Source organism: Elaeis guineensis, chromosome 3, assembly GCF_000442705.2.
Source record: "Elaeis guineensis isolate ETL-2024a chromosome 3, EG11, whole genome shotgun sequence".
NCBI classification, from domain to species: Eukaryota; Viridiplantae; Streptophyta; class Magnoliopsida; order Arecales; family Arecaceae; genus Elaeis; species Elaeis guineensis.
The window spans coordinates 118,292,028-118,308,416 of NC_025995.2; the positions used below are offsets into that span (position 1 = coordinate 118,292,028).

At 35.1% G+C, this 16,389-nt stretch overlaps 1 pseudogene; it reads right to left on the bottom strand.

Moving 5' to 3' along the window:
* Nucleotides 1-986: 986 nt before the first annotated feature.
* Nucleotides 987-5,997, bottom strand: LOC105040574 (transcription elongation factor 1 homolog; annotated as a pseudogene).
* Nucleotides 5,998-16,389: the final 10,392 nt, after the last annotated feature.

Genomic DNA, 16,389 nt, shown 5'->3' on the forward strand with positions numbered 1-16,389 from the left:
TGTACATGGCAAGAATTGCGGGCTAAGAGGATATTCATTGAGTATGACTCTGCCACAGTTATTGGTTAGATTAGGGATGTGGCAAAGCATTTTGATGCTCACCTGCTTCTCTGCGATATTTGAAGGTCTCTTCGTTAATCCATCGAGATGACCATTTGACATGTTTATCGAAAGATTAACAGTGCTACAGACTCGGTTACCTCCTCTATTGCCCAGCATACTAGAGTCTGGACCTGACGTTAAAACGACATCTACCCCAGGGCCTGAAAGATATCTTGTATTTTAACTCTTTGAGCAACTCTCACATTAGAATGGTATGACCGTTTATTTTGTAACAAAAAAAAATAAATAGCATCATATTTTTCTCAAATTTTTTTTTAGAAAAAAAGAACAGCAGAAAAAAAATATCATACCAATTATACCCTCGGTTTTTATTAGATCGCAATGAATGACAAGCGCCTTCTAAATTATATATTGATAATTATTAATTAACTTACGAATTTAGATGGATCCACGTCAAAAACCGAAAGTGATGTGGTAGTGTCCTCTTGGTGGCATTTGCATTAGGATAGCACCTTCAAAACATATTACCTGGATAACATGGAACCCATGCCCATGGTTCTCATCATTCTTATGCCAGATCAGTTCAACATAAATAAGGTCATCCTTGACCCTGAAAATCATCAACATATTGGTCCACCCGTGGCCTAAAACAATGCCACACACACAAACAATCTCAAGAGGAATGCAACAGTCTGTTGCCATGCGCATGCATAAGCCATCTCAACGTAACAGACCAAAACTTGAGCAGACCTTCAATCAGCAGTTACCTGTATCACATTCTCGCATTCTATTATTAAACAATCATCAGAGGACATTTCAGGCATTCACCCAGCTCGGACCAAAACTGAGCAGATCTTCAGTCAGTAGTTATATCACATCCTCGCATTCCATTATTAAACAAGCACCAGAGAACATTTCACTCATTCATACAACTGCAATATCCTTATAAAACATAATTTCAAGAGTTACAATAAAAGAGTACCTCAGCTACACCTTCAACTACAAATTTTTGATTAAAATGTTCCAGGAATATCAGATGCTATGGCTAAAAGAGTAGCTTATACAAAAAGCTTTACATCTTCTTACCCACTTCACTAACCCATTTCATATTCACTAACTAGGCAGAATCATCTTTAAGGTCGTTGACACGTTCACATTCATTTATCCATTCATTGTATCTGTGACATAAAGATCTTTTTTAGTCAGAAGATTCCCATTTCATATCCATTAAACAACTAACAAAAGAACCAATATATCATAGGATAATCAGCTTACATGTCAATTGGCCCGGTCACTGCTGCAAAGAGGAAAGAGGGGAAAATAAGGAAAAAAAGAATTAGTGACCATATTTTTAATATCTGGTACACGATACTCTATACACTAATCATCTCTAATATTGAATAACTTATTGAGATTGAATTTGTTACATCTAAATAGTCTTGCACTTGGGAATCTGTTACATCTAAATAATCTTGCACTTGTTCAATATTTGAAAATATATGCTCAACAAATTGTTTGCACCAGTTTTATATACATCATGGTTACCAACTACTTTTGCTTATTGTTTCTTCTTTATTGAGGAGAGAATGATTCTTTTGGTCATCAAATTTCTCCTACTCCATACACCATAGGTTTCACTAAACATTTTGGCATGCCCCGCACATAACCACCTTCTTCCATTTGCTTGAAGGTTGTTCAGGTTTAAGTTGGCTAAGAAATCTCTGAGCAAGACTCAACTGGTAAAAGTTTTATATATTTATGACTCGATGAATGCCACATATTAGCTTTTAGTTAACTAGAACTTTTGTTACCAATTTATTCTCTTTTTTTTTAAAAAAAAGGTGTGCTCCATGCATTTCTTTCCAATCAGGAAATATAAATCATACCAGTAATAGTAGTGCCGAAACTTTCTTGACAAATCCTGCATGAGGCCTCACCAATCAAATTCTTCATGTCACTGCAAAAGCAAAAGAATGAATGAGTAACAATTATGATCTATTTAGCACAGGAACATCATTGCATAATTCTACTCCATGCTGTTTGCACAAACATGGTACTTGCTTGCAACTATGTACATTAAACCAAACACTTTGTTTGTGCGCGTGTCTGTGTTGTTGAGGCTTGAAAGAAGCAAAAGCAGAAAGACTGAAATACAATAGGTGTAGAAGATGAGCTAAAAAAATGCTTCTTTACACTAATACTATATCTATAGGAATGCAATAATTGCTGACGCTTACATGCAACACTCGATGCTACGTCCATGACTGCAGAATGGCAACAAAAGAGAGTGTCAAGTTTGTCCATTTGCGTCTTAGGAGGCTGCTTCGCCCTTGACTTCCTCCTCCCCATGATTTAACCTTCTCCACTGCAGTATCACTTCTAATGAGAAAAAGAAAGTAAAAAATAGGGACAAGTGAGCTATGTAGAATTGTAGATAGACCTTGACAGGTCAAGTAGGAAAGTAGCAGGAGCATGCAAGATGGATGTTGCATGGTTATGGATATGAAAATATATTAAATTTCAAAGGATTAGCATTTTATATTTTACATGCCATCAAGACCATTGGTGTCAGAACTTTAAAATTGGTTATATAAGACTCATGATCCCGATCAAAAGAGTCAAACAATTCGAATCTCATCCCTGGATCTGGTTGATCCAGATCAAACAATATTGTTTATGTGATTTCTTGACTTTTACAATGACTTATTTATCTCTAATAAATCTTGAACACATACAATCAGCACCTACTTAGGCTTTAAGACGAGGAATATTAGGAGTTCTGAGGTGCTAAATGCAAAATCCTTTGCAGAGATGAGATTCTTCTACTGCAGTATTACATCTTAAAGCAAATTCAGAATTATGGTTTATTTGGTCTTTAGGAGCATAAATTTCACCCTTATGGAGCCTTACAAAGTTCAGCCATAAGATGAGGAGGAAAAAAGATTACTCCTTCAGAGGCAAAATGAGATGGTTTTGCTTATGATGATGGCAGAAAAATGGACCGCATCATCATAATTTCTTTGGTCAAATGTTGCTACAAATGATAAAACATTGAGTCTGTTTCATCATGTACAATTTTACTAGAACTCAAACCCAAGTATCATTGAACAAAAAGGTCCATAATTCATGCACGGCTACGTCCTTTTGCATCAATTCAATTATCCTAGTACATTCAAGTTTAAGTAAAATCAGAGTCTACCAACCTGCTTTCACCTAATTCAGGCTACTCAATCTTCACAATTGGTCTTGCATCCCATCAATCCTATCATGATGAAGCAATGCACAAGTAGAGATGCTCATTTTATGGTCTGTGCACTTCATCAACAAAACTGTCATCACCATATACCAAGTACTTAATGGTAGTACAAAATCATATGAACTAGTGATCAACATTAATAGGTAGACAGCTATGGATTAGTCTATATATTCTCAAGTCCTCAACAGCAATATTGATCCAAATGTTGGCAGTTTTGACTACAATTTCAAAATTTCAGCTTAAAAAGCAAGCATGCAGCTAGAGAAACGAAAATTTAGGCAACTCAGATTAAAAGTACATGCCAGCATACATGAACAAACATACATGCACACATGCATACATGCATGTAGACACACACATATGAGGAAAAACATGCTATCAATTTACATCTAATAGGAGACATGTTTCAATTATAAACTAGGAGATATGTTTGAATCATAAACTACCCATAACGTATCAAAAATGCTGGCTAGCTATATGAAGAACAAGGATACCGCAAATAACAAGAGTACCACAGCAGTACTGGATGAATTCCATGTTTTCTTGGCATCATTTCTTTGAGCCATCATACTGTGAAAATAAAACAGACTGACAGAAATAGAAGAAACTAATATAGAGCAAGCAAGACATAATAGATAGACCAATGTGAAAGAATCTCTATTTCATTCAATATATGAATCTATACAAAACTATCATTTATGATGATCTTGTTCATACCAGAACAGTTAATAACGCCCATGCCTTGCCATTATTGGGCAAAAAATTTTAAATGCATGTGGGGTCATTACTTGCACTTCATGAGATGAGACATGATTAATAATATGACAACAGTATATACTATCAATTATCTTGTACCACACTCTCATCACCTTGAACATGATGCGTTAAAGCATTCTGCTCATCTCAACTATCCAATGATGGTTTTAGGTTTCTAGAGACCAGACAAAGGCAGACTTATTATTTCACATCTAGTAAAACTTACCCAGTTACAAGCACTGGAGTAAAATATAAATTATATTTCCTGATTACTAATATAATCATGATGATTCATTGCCCCATGGAGATGCAACCACCCTGCCTGAACATTGTCCGGTAAAGCAATTCCAATAACCAGATGTCCAAAATCCTAGGTATTTGAAATCTTGAGAAGATTGGCAAAAAAAAAAAAAAAAAAGATCACGGACACAGACGGAACTGGAACAACTGAATTTCAACTAGTAACCCTGGGAAAATAATACTATGCAAAAAAAAAGGAAAAAAAAAAAAAAGGCTGTAATCACAATTACCCAATTCGGCCAATAAAACACTGGAAGGAAGTCTATATAATGGGAAAGAAGTGATGATCTGATGAGAATTATCAGGATGCCTTCAAGCATTCTAGTCATTTCAACTACCAAAAAACAGTTCAAGATTTCCTGGTAAACACGATCTTACTCCTTTGTGACCAGTAATTTGAAACCACTTACAAATTACAAGCACTCAGAATAGAGACATGCCATGCTTCTCCTCATGAAGTAAATTAATAATAATAATAATAATGAGAAACAATTTCTCGTGATGAGATCCAACCAAATTCTCTGCAAATCCACTGAGTAAAATAACGTACACAAAAATCAAAAATTAAAGAAATAACAGGCAAAACAAGCCCCAAGGTCTGTTTCTAATATCACGTGATCTTCTTGGGTTCGGGTTGTATCTTTCGCGCGAAAGAATGATTGATATCTTTTTGCGACCTCGACCGTTGGATAGCTCTCCGCACAGCCTCACAGCACTCCGAACTCCATTCATCCGGCTGCACAGATCTGCAAAAGACCATTGCGCGATCCAACGGTCGATTCGTTCGAAGGAAGGTGAATCCTTCTTTCGCACGCAAGATACGACCCATTTCCGGTCTTCTTCAACTCTCCTCAATGAAACAATGCAAGTAACGATACATCCAAAACCCTAGGCGCTTTAAGTCTTGAAATGATTGGCATTAAAATTCCATGAAAAATACACAAAATTGCAAGCACGGATAAAACCAAGATTCCAGTTAGTAACACAAGAAACAAAATTCTTTAAAACTGAATTTTTTTAAAAAAACCCTAAATTATCGCAAAAGCTCCAAGAGCCAATTTGGGCGAGCGACGAAACGCTTCGAGGGGACGAGAGATGGGAAAAAAATCGGCAATCTGATGACATATAGCGATAAAGAAGTGGAAAAATGGGAGATAAGAAAGAAGGAAGCGGGAACTTGCCTCGAAGAGCTGCGACGTCTTGTGAGAATGGACGGCAACGCTTCGTGCATCACCGGGAAGAGAGGAGCTCATTTCGAACGAGATGACAAGCGGTTTCGGGAAGAGAGGAGCTCAGCTCGAACCAGATGACAAGCGGTTTATATATATATATATATATTAAATAAATAAAATATATATACATATACGTATATGTATATGCGGCGAGCGTTAGTGGACGGCACCAACGCCCAATAATTAGGAACAGGGTTGTACCTTTGGTGAGCAAAGGAGGAGTAACCTTGGTTCCGCGAATGCAGTGTTGGATTGCGAAGTGGACGACACTTCGAGATCTGCTTTGAGATCTGTGCGAAGTGAGATCCAACGGGCGATAGTGCGAAAGAAGCTCAGTCCTTCTCTCGAGCGCAAGACTCAACCCAAACCTTACAATTAGCCAGGCGATTCAAGAAACAGCATTGCAACCGGCCAAAACGAATAAAAATCGTATGGCCGGACAAGCGAAGAAGATATGAGAAAGACTCGGACTTCTCTTAATGAAATTATCAGTTTCAAAATAAATAAATAAAAAAAATATATATATTTTTTATCATTGATCGAAAAAAAAATATAACGTTCTCTTCTTTTAATAATCTAAAAAATTTGATGAGTATATATAACTAAACATATAATATACATTAATAAATATAATTTTTTAAAAATTATGTATCAATTTATTTAAAAATATATATTAGATTATTAGTTGATTAATTTGCTAAATGTATATTATTTAGTTGTATATTGTGTACGGATGAATTTTATATTTTAAAAATTATATATCAATTTATTTTGAGATGTATATTAATTTTTTTAATAATTAATTTATTTGATATATATCATTTTATTATGTAGTATATATCAAAAAAATATATATTTTTAAAATAAAGAAGAGATAGAATGTCATTTTTTTTTAAAGCATGGGATTACTAACGACTCTGGAAATAATTTTTAATTTTTTGATTTTTATTTTAAGATGTATATAAAAAAAAATACAGTTGTTGGGATAATTCAACTGACTCCTCCGATTTCGACTTTCAATCGATATGATAAGTACGAACTGTCGATTATCAATCGATTGACCAACCAACAGTTGGTTATTCTCAACCATCCCTAGCAAATTCCGACTATAACGACTTAACTGATTTCAGACTGAAAATCATTGGCATATCAGAGTTGCTGACCGATGGTCATTCGAATTTTCACAACTGCCGACATATGATCGACATATTCTGATTGCCGACATAGAGTCGGCATATCAAAAACCGTCAGTGCAGAAAGTACATAATAGCTAGAACATGATCAGTAGTGGGTATAACCGTCCATCTCACGTTCATATAATGCCGAAATAAATGGGACCCACGTGTCTAACCGTTATAAACTGTTATCAACAACTCATCTATAAAAGGAGGTATATGAACAGCATTTGGTAAGTACTCTTTTGAGCTGATACTCTCTCTCTAAATATTCATCTGCTATTCATCACTCTCTACTGACTTAAGCATCGGAGGATCCCTGCCGGACATAATTTCGGTCAGTGCAGATTTTATTTTGCAGGTGTTCTTCACCGACAACGGGTGCAACAGGAGATTGGCCGCAACAGATTGGTGCGCCAGGTAAGAAAAAATATTACGAAAAATCATGGCAAAAATCAGAGCTCAAAACAACTATACAGGATCTGTAAGGCAATCTTCCCATCGGAAAGATCTCCCTCCCCAACCTCCATTGGTAGAGCCCAGCTCTTCATGTCCCGTAGTCACTACGGAGCATAAATTACTGCTTTAATGCAGCAAATGAAGGTGTTGAGAAAGGCGATGCACAACCTTCAACAACAACAGATACAGTAAAAGCAACAGTCGCTGGCAGAGAAATCGGTGGCTCATTCAATGCCATCCAGACATAGCCGCCATCCTCTACGACACTCATCCTCTTCATCTTCAGAACGACGACCATCTCGACATTCTCATAGAGTCGAGTAATCATTTTTTTGGTATTTTTATCATGCCGCTCATCATTCGCGGGGATCTCCCTCTCCTTCCTGTGTACATAGCATTAAGGGAAAAAGATCGTGTGTACCTTCTACTTCTTCATCCATAAGTTCTTCACGGGATTCTACCCTTGGATTTTTTCTGCAATGGTGGCACGATGACTTTGAGCACAAATTCAAGAAGATCGACTGCCAACTTGTCCGACTTCAAGTGGAAGGTCGAAAGTCCTCAACAATCTTGACTTCTATACTGCCCAACCTCTCTCTCAGCATATCTTGGACGAGCCGATCCCGTCTCAGTTCAAAATACTGCAGATGAAGCCATATGATGGCTTCACCAACTCAATTGATCATTTAGAGAGTTACAAGGCTCTCATGATGATCCAGGAGGCGACCAACGCCCTCCTATGCATTGGCTTCCCGGCAACTATTCAGAAGACTGCTCGAGCCTGATATTCTAAGCTTCAATCGGAGAGCATAAGTTCTTTTGAGCAGCTCGAACGTTCCTTCGTGACCTATTTTAGCACTAGCCGAAAGGTACCGTGGACATCAGATAATCTCTTCCCTATCAAGTAAGGTGAGACAAAGACATTAAGAGATTTCGTGGCTTGCTTTAACACGGCTACACTTGAGGTCAGGGACCTCAATGAAGATATGACCATTTCAACTATGAAAAAAGGTTTGAAGGCATTCAGATTTACCTACTTTTTAGATAAAACTCTCTCTCGGACCTATGCTGAACTTTTGGAGCACGCATACAAGTATATTCGCACGGACGAAGGCGCTTCTGACGGACGCCAGATAGAAGGACAAGATCAGAAAAAGAAACAAAAAAAAAATGGAGCTCCGACCGAACCAAGTTGGTCAACAACCAATAAAAGAGCTTCACCTCATCGATGGAGTCCAAGACCGAAAAACTATGGCAGCAGGTATGACTCCTATACTCCTTTCTCTGCTCTCTATGTGTAAATCTTAACAGAGATCGAAAGAGAAGGGTATCTTCGACATCTCCCATCGATGAAAGTACCACTGAGGAGCCACGATAAGAAGAAGTATTGTCGGTTTTATCGTGATCATGGACACAATACCGAACAATATATTCAGCTCAGAGATGAAATAAATGTCCAAATTTGATGTGGCTACCTTAAAAAATTCTGACAAGATCGTCTGACTCAACCTTCTACCGACCAACAGCCTCAGTCACAAACTGAGAAAACGATCAACAATCGACCAACGACAGAAGTGATCAATATGATTTTTGGATGATCGAAAGATTGGAGGGCAACTTTCGAAAAAGAATCGGTAAAGAAATGACGACTTGACAATATAATCTTTTTTTCAGAAGATGATGTTCGGAGAATACAAACTCTGCATGAAGATGCTGTCGTCGTCTCGACAACAATGATAAATTATGATGTAAAAAAATTTTTAATTGATAATGAAAGCTCTATTGTTGTTTTCTTTTACTCGACTTTCTTCCGAATGTGACTATCGACTGACCGACTCAAAAGAGTCTCAATGCCATTAGTCGGTTTTATCAGAGATGCAATTACAGTGGAAGAAAAAATTACTCTCCCACTAACCACGAAAATAGATCCATAATAAAGTACCATTCTTTTGACATTCACAGTCATCTGAGTTTCTTCGACTTACAATGCCATACTTAGACAACTTGGACTTAATGCCTTAAGAGCGGTAGTATCAACATATCATTTATTGATCCAATTTTTAAATAAAAATGAAGTTAAAAAAATATGAGAAGATCAACAATTTGCTCGATGTTGCTTTATGATATCTACAAAGAAAATCAATCTGAAGACTCTTTATCCATTAATAAATTGGATCAAAGAGAAAATAAAAAAATGGGTGAATGATACGATCGCGATGCTGTCGTTAGGACATCGTGATTATCAATCAAATTCTGACTTCAATAAAATTAAAAATATATAAAAAGTAGTGAGTCGAGTCGAATCTACAGAGAAGGCAGGATTTTGACTTGAAATATTTGACTTTACAAAAATAAAATAAAATTTTGAAGAAAGTAATTTAAGTCAAAAAATAAAAATTAAAAATATAAAAAATAAATCGAATACTAAGATCTATTAACTAGATCCTAGCATCTACTTGTAATAAAAATAAATAATAAAAATTTAAAAAATATAAAATAAATCGGGTATTAAGATCTACTAATTAGATCCTAGCATCTACTTACGAAAAATAAAAGATAAAAATTTAAAGTGTAAGAAAATAAATTTTATATTAATTAAAATTAAAATTTAAATATAAAAAATTTTAAAAAAAATAATAAATAAAATAAAACTGTAACAAGAATCTAAAGTTGATTAGCCAAGCCTCGTTGGAAAGATGATTGATGACCTCTCCGTCTTCCGTTGTACTCCGTAGAGCGAACCGATTTTTTTTTTCTTGGATCCCTAAAGCTATTTATTTTTTTTTTTAAAATTTTTTTCTATAACTTATTTCTCGGACCCCTTATTTGTAGATAAATTTTTCATAATTTTTTGATAGAAAAAGAAGTCTTAAAATCTTTAAAAATCATATTAATCTCCTTAAAAATATTCCTGACCGTCGGATGGAGCTTGAACCGCCCAGATCTACCCAAAATCTATAGTTTTAATTCTTATCAAAGTTGGATCGAACCACAGCCATCCGATCACGTCTGAGATTGGTTCTGAACTATCGGATTGTGTAGTTTAACTCCTTATCAAAGTCGGGAGCATCTTCAGCCGTCGGATCTCATGATGGATTCATTTTCGACCGTCGGATCGCATAAAAACCTCTCTTATAAAACGATAACGAACAACAGCCATTGAATCGATCTTCAAATTAAATCTCAACCGTTGGATCGCACCCAGAATCTTTTTCTCACTGAGAGCTGCACTTGTGGACCACATAACTATTCCTGTGGACCGCGCCCTGGCTCTGTGGACCGAGCGACCGGTCCACCGTACATCGAAGGCTATTTTCTTTATTTTTTAGGATATTTTAGCTCTATTTTTGCTCTGATTTTTACCTAAAAAATTGAAAAAAATATGCATTAAATTTCTCAAAAATTTTTCTTCATTTTGGTACTCAAATTGCTCAATTAAATTAACATCTATTTTTTTATAAATATATCTAATTTTATATTTTTTTAAAATTACTTATTTTTTAAGAAAATTTAATAAATTCATAAAATTATGATTTTTTAGAAGACTTTAGTACCATAAATTATCAAAAATATCTTCAATAAATATAAAAATATATCACTTATCACACTCTCCAACTTGAACTTTGCTCGTCCTCGAGTAAAGAAAGAATTTAGAATCAAGTACCGTTTAACTTAAAATCTCAAATTTTACTAAATGGACCACTGATGTTCAGTAGAGTGTAAATGAGATATGTCATTGGGGTATTAATACTAATCAATATGAGAGTTAAACTAAGAACACTAAATTTTTTTCAAAACTTTTCTAAATTATCGCTATCTTTATCTCCAAATCATTCACCTTCACATGGACAAGTATATTGTTACTTCCGTCCTTCATTTATTGATTGATTTTTTTTTAAAAAAATATTATACTGCTATTGAGTGTCTTAACTCCTTAAGCTTTCTGTTTGATTCATATAGTGAGTTTTCAGTCAATGACTCCCAAACTAGATGGCTTTAGGGTATTAGGTATAAAATACCCCTCAAATTTACTTGCTCGAATCAAACAGGCTATGAGTTAAAATCAACTTTACAACAAAGCTTCTTTGTCCTTGATGCGAAACTCAATGCTTGCTTAGGCAAATAGATCCGGCTACTCAACATGAAGTACTTGAAATTTTTTTTTTATATATATGAAGAAACATATAGTTACCCTACACAAGCCATAAAAAGTTAACTCTTCTTTGATGCTAGTAGAAAAATTTAGAAATACTAAAATAAAACTGTTTAAGTTTAAACTTAACTCTTTATTGAATTTTCTTAATACTCGATCTCTCAATATCTTACAAACTCTCTGATCTATGCATCAATTTTTTTTTAAAAATACTTGATTTAACTCGATTCCTAAGTGTAATCAGATGCTTAAATATTAAATACTAACTTACTTGAGGACTTTAAAAATTTAAAATTTTTATTATCCTCCCCCCAACCTAATCGACATTGTCTTCAATGGAGTAGGAAAAATGAAGGGTGCATGTAAAGAGAAAGAAAAAGAGAGATGTCACCTGATCCAAAAATCTTTTTTAAAATTGGTTCTCCCTTCAACTTAGCCAAGATTATTTTCAGATTCCTACAAAAGATACTAAGTAAGACTCGATTAACCAAAAAAAATAAAAAAAAGCAAAAGCTAAAAACAGAAACTAAAAATTAAAAACTTGATTGCCTCCCACGAAGTGCTAAGTTTACCGTCTTCAGTCAGACCATGCCAATTCTTACCTATCCTGTGTCAAATATTGGATTGACAAATTCTAATGATTTTAGATTGCTAATCGTAAAAAGATGGTCTATAATAAATTTTATATTTATTATCAATCTTCAAAAAGTAGTTCACATCTCCGTTCTTAATTTGAGAAAGATAGTTCACAAACCCATTCACAGACCTTTGTTTATTGAGAATTTCTCCTATTTGTTCTTCTAAAATACTCATGAATTGAGTTTTTAGGTTAGGAGTTGAGTTTGAAGTAATAGGTGCTGAAAGGGTATCATTTGATTTTAACATGTGTACTCAGATATAATCAAAGATGACTGCAGTTCTGGAGGAGGTGATAATTCTAGAGTGGAAGAACCAGCTTCTAGGGTTGAAGAAAATAGGACTTTTAGTGAATATATCTTGGATAGCTCATCCGCTCTCTTCTCTTTCACTTAGATCAATATCAGTACTGGGCTCAGTTCTTCTATTGGGTTAGCTCAGTACTAACCTCTTCTTCAAATTCATTTTGGCTAGCATCAGTACTAGCCTCACTCACTGATCTTGGTATGGATCCTTAAGAATCCTATCACTTTTAAGCTCAGAAATTGTATTGTCATTTCAAATTGGGATTCTTAGTGGGACATTGGATTGATGACTAGGTCCAGATGATTGGTGGATGGGTGGGTCATTTTAAAATTTGATATTGTTCGTTTGGCAATTGACCTGGTTCTCTCCTCATGGTAGACTCAGCTAATTATCCTATTTGTGCTTCTAGCCTAGCGAAGATTGCTGTTGGATCATGATCAATTTTGTAGTTGGTTTAATCTATCATCAGCTAGATTAGTCTGTTGAGGAGGTATGGTGGCTGATTTTGATATGATGGCTGGATAGATGACTGACTGACCTCTATTGTAGCATAATTCTGGTATGGAGGCCTACTCTAAAAGTTTGCAAGAAAGAATTTGGGTCTGAGCCTGAGTCTTGTTGGGTCTCCAAAAAAAATTAGGATGGTTCCTCCAGCTGAATTATATGTGTTAGAGAATGGATCATTGACAGATTTGGAGTAACCTTGGGCAGCTTGAACTTGTTCTGAATGAAAGGTGAAAACTGTGCAGCATGTGGATATTGCTCACATAATGGGTGGCTAGCATAGATAGAATAAATCTCCTGATAATTAGGTGGGTATGATATTGTGCAGGAGATTGTTGACCTAATGCTAGAAACTGATCAAATTTCTGGCAAGAAGGTCGACTTTATCTAATCTTGGGCTATTAGGTTCAGATCGGCCTTAGGACTAGAGTCTGTTTGCTTGATCTCAAAAATTTCTGTCCACTTTTGGTGAGGGATTGATCTTTCGTAGGAGGATAATGAAGCATGATTGATTGAATTTTCACTCAAAATTTCAAATAAAGTGTAGGCTTCATCCTCACTTTTACTCATGAATGCACCCCCACAAGATGCATCTACCATCTGTCTTATTGGTCACCTAAATCCTCATAAAAAGCTTGAACAATTTGCCACTTAGATAAGACCATGGTGTGGGAATTTTCTAAGAAGTTCTTAAGTCTCTCCCATGATTCATGAATTTGTTCTCCTGGAAGCTGAGCTAAATCCAGTGATGGCTCCCTCATGGTGTGGTTCGATCTATGAGATAGAATTTTTAAGAAACTCGTGTCATTTCGCCCAAGTTGGATTGGTCTCCCTATGTGCCAGCCAGTACTTGGCTTTGTCTTTAAGTGAGAAGGAAATAAGGTCAATCTAAGTGCATCATCAGTAAAATTTTGAATTTTTACTGTGGAATAAATTTTAAGAACTCATCCAGATGCTTGTAAGGATCTTCATTAGTATTCATAGAAAGACGGAAGCATCTGGATTGTGGTCGACTTGATCTCATAGTGGCTTGCAGGGATATCAGGTAAGTGGATACAAGTCGATGGGTTATAGGTGGAAGGAATAAAATATTTTTCATCTGCCTAGGTGGTTCTCTAGGATCTCCAGCCATCTGATTTTCAGGTTTAATATGAATCAACCGTTCAATCTCAGGATTGGAACTAGGTCAGGATAGAGAGATCTTCTACCTTGCATATACCAGTGCAAACCCTAATGTATGATTCAAGTTTTGTTTTTGTTTCATTTTTTTTTAAGAGAAAAAGGAGAGAGAAGAAAGAAAGAGCCCTAGACCTAGATACGTAAGGTGGGAAGAATTAGTTGTGGTTTAGTGTTAATTACAATCAAGTTAGCAAACAATTAAACCTAGACACCTATGGGTTTCTTAGACCTAACAGTTCGATGTAGAGTGGCTTAGTCTAGATACAAATTGGGTTTGTTCTCACTTCCTTCAACTAGCCAGGTAAGAGGTGGGATCGTGGGGGTCCCCCGTTGCTTGCCTTAGACACCAATTGAATTGGCCAGGTAAGCTAACGGAACAATTAAATAACCACAAATCCACTTAGGCTGAGCCTTTATAACCTCTAGCCTTAGACACCAGTTTCAGGAGTGAGTCCGGACTTACTTTGCACTTGACTTGACCACAATACTCAGAACTGAACTCGATTAATACTAGGGGCCAATGTCTACTTGATTTTAGTTAGGCTAGGGTTAATGTGGGATGCTGGTTGGTTATTTTTGGGCAAGAATGATGAAATCTCCACCTTATCTTGTTATGGGTGTTGCCCTTAAATTGATTTGAGATGAATATGCACAACCAATTTCAAACAAGGTTCTATGCAACTAAATTAGATGCATGAAACTAATAAAACTTGAAAGCTTACCTTGTCTCCAGCGATCATCAAAAAAAATCTACAATGATGAATGCTCCTAAAAATTAAGTTTCTACTCTTGTCATGCAATTTTTATTAGGTTTATGTGATGAATTTTAGGTTAATTAAAAAAATAGTAATTAATACTAAAAAAAAATTTAGGATTAGGATTGATCTCACCAACTTGGAAGCTTTCTATCTTCTTTTTTTTTAATTTTTGAATTTTTTTTCAAAAAAGATAAAAAAATTAGTAAGCAATAGTCAAAGAAAACAAAGAAATCAAACATTAAAATTGGTGCCTTCCCGACAACGGCACAAAAATTGATACGATCGATGCTGTCGTTAGGACACCGTGATTATCAATCAAATTTTACTTCAATAAAAATTAAAAATATAGAAAGTAGTGAGTCGGATCGAATCCACAGAGAAGGCAGGATTTTGACTTGAAATCTTTGATTTTATAAAAAAAATAAAATTTTAGAAAAATAATTTAAGTCGAAAATAAAAATTAAAGAAAAATAAATCGATACTAAGATCTACTAACTAGATCCTAGCATCTACTTAATAAAAATAAATAATAAAAATTTAAAAAATATAAAATAAATTAGGTACTAAGATCTACTAATTAGATCCTAGCATCTACTGCAAAAAATAAAAGACAGAAATTTAAAGTGTAGAAAATAAATTTTACATTAATTAAAATTAAAATTCAAGTATAAAAAATTTAAAAAAATAATAAAATAAAATAAAATTAACAAAGATCTGAAGTTGATCAGCAAGCCTCGTCGGAAAGATGGTTGATGACCTCTCCATCTTCCGTCGTACTCCGTAGAGCGAACCGACTTTTCTCCTTCTTTTTTTGGGTCCCTAAAGCTATTTAATTTTTTTTCTATTTTTTTACACTTTTACTCAATTTTTCTGCTCACAAAGCTTATTCCCGACCTCTATTTATAGATAATTTTTCATAATTTTTTGATAGAAAAAGGAGTCCTAAAATCTTAGAAATCATATTAATCCCTTAGAAATATTCTGACTGTCGGATGGAGCTTGAACCGCCAGATCTGTCCAAAATCCATAGTTTTAATCCTTATCAAAGTCGGATCGAACCACAGCCATCGATCGTATGGATTGGTTCTGGACCATCGGATCGCACATTAATCTCTTATTCTCAGTCGGAAGCATCCTCAGCCGTCGGATCTCATGATGGATTCATTTTCGACCGTCGATCGTGCAAAAACCCTCTTATAAACCGACAACGACAGCAGCCATTGGATCGATCTTCAATTAAATCTCAGCGTTGGATCGCACAAATATTTTCTCACTGTGAGCCATCCTGTGGACACGTAATTTTCTGTGGACCGCCCTGGCTCTGTGGACCGAGCGGCCGGTCCACCGTACATCGAAGGCTATTTTTTTATTTTTTAGGATATTTTAGCTCATTTTTGCTCGATTTTTCTAAAAATTAAAAAAAATATGCATTAAATTTTTCAAAAATTTTTTTTTATTTGGTGTTAAATTGCTCAATTAAATTAACATCTATTTTTTTATAAATATATCTAATTTTATATTTTTTTCAAAATCATTATTTTTTAAAAAAATTCAATAAATTCATGAAATTAGATTTTTAAGAAGATGTTAGCATCATAGTTATCAAAAATAT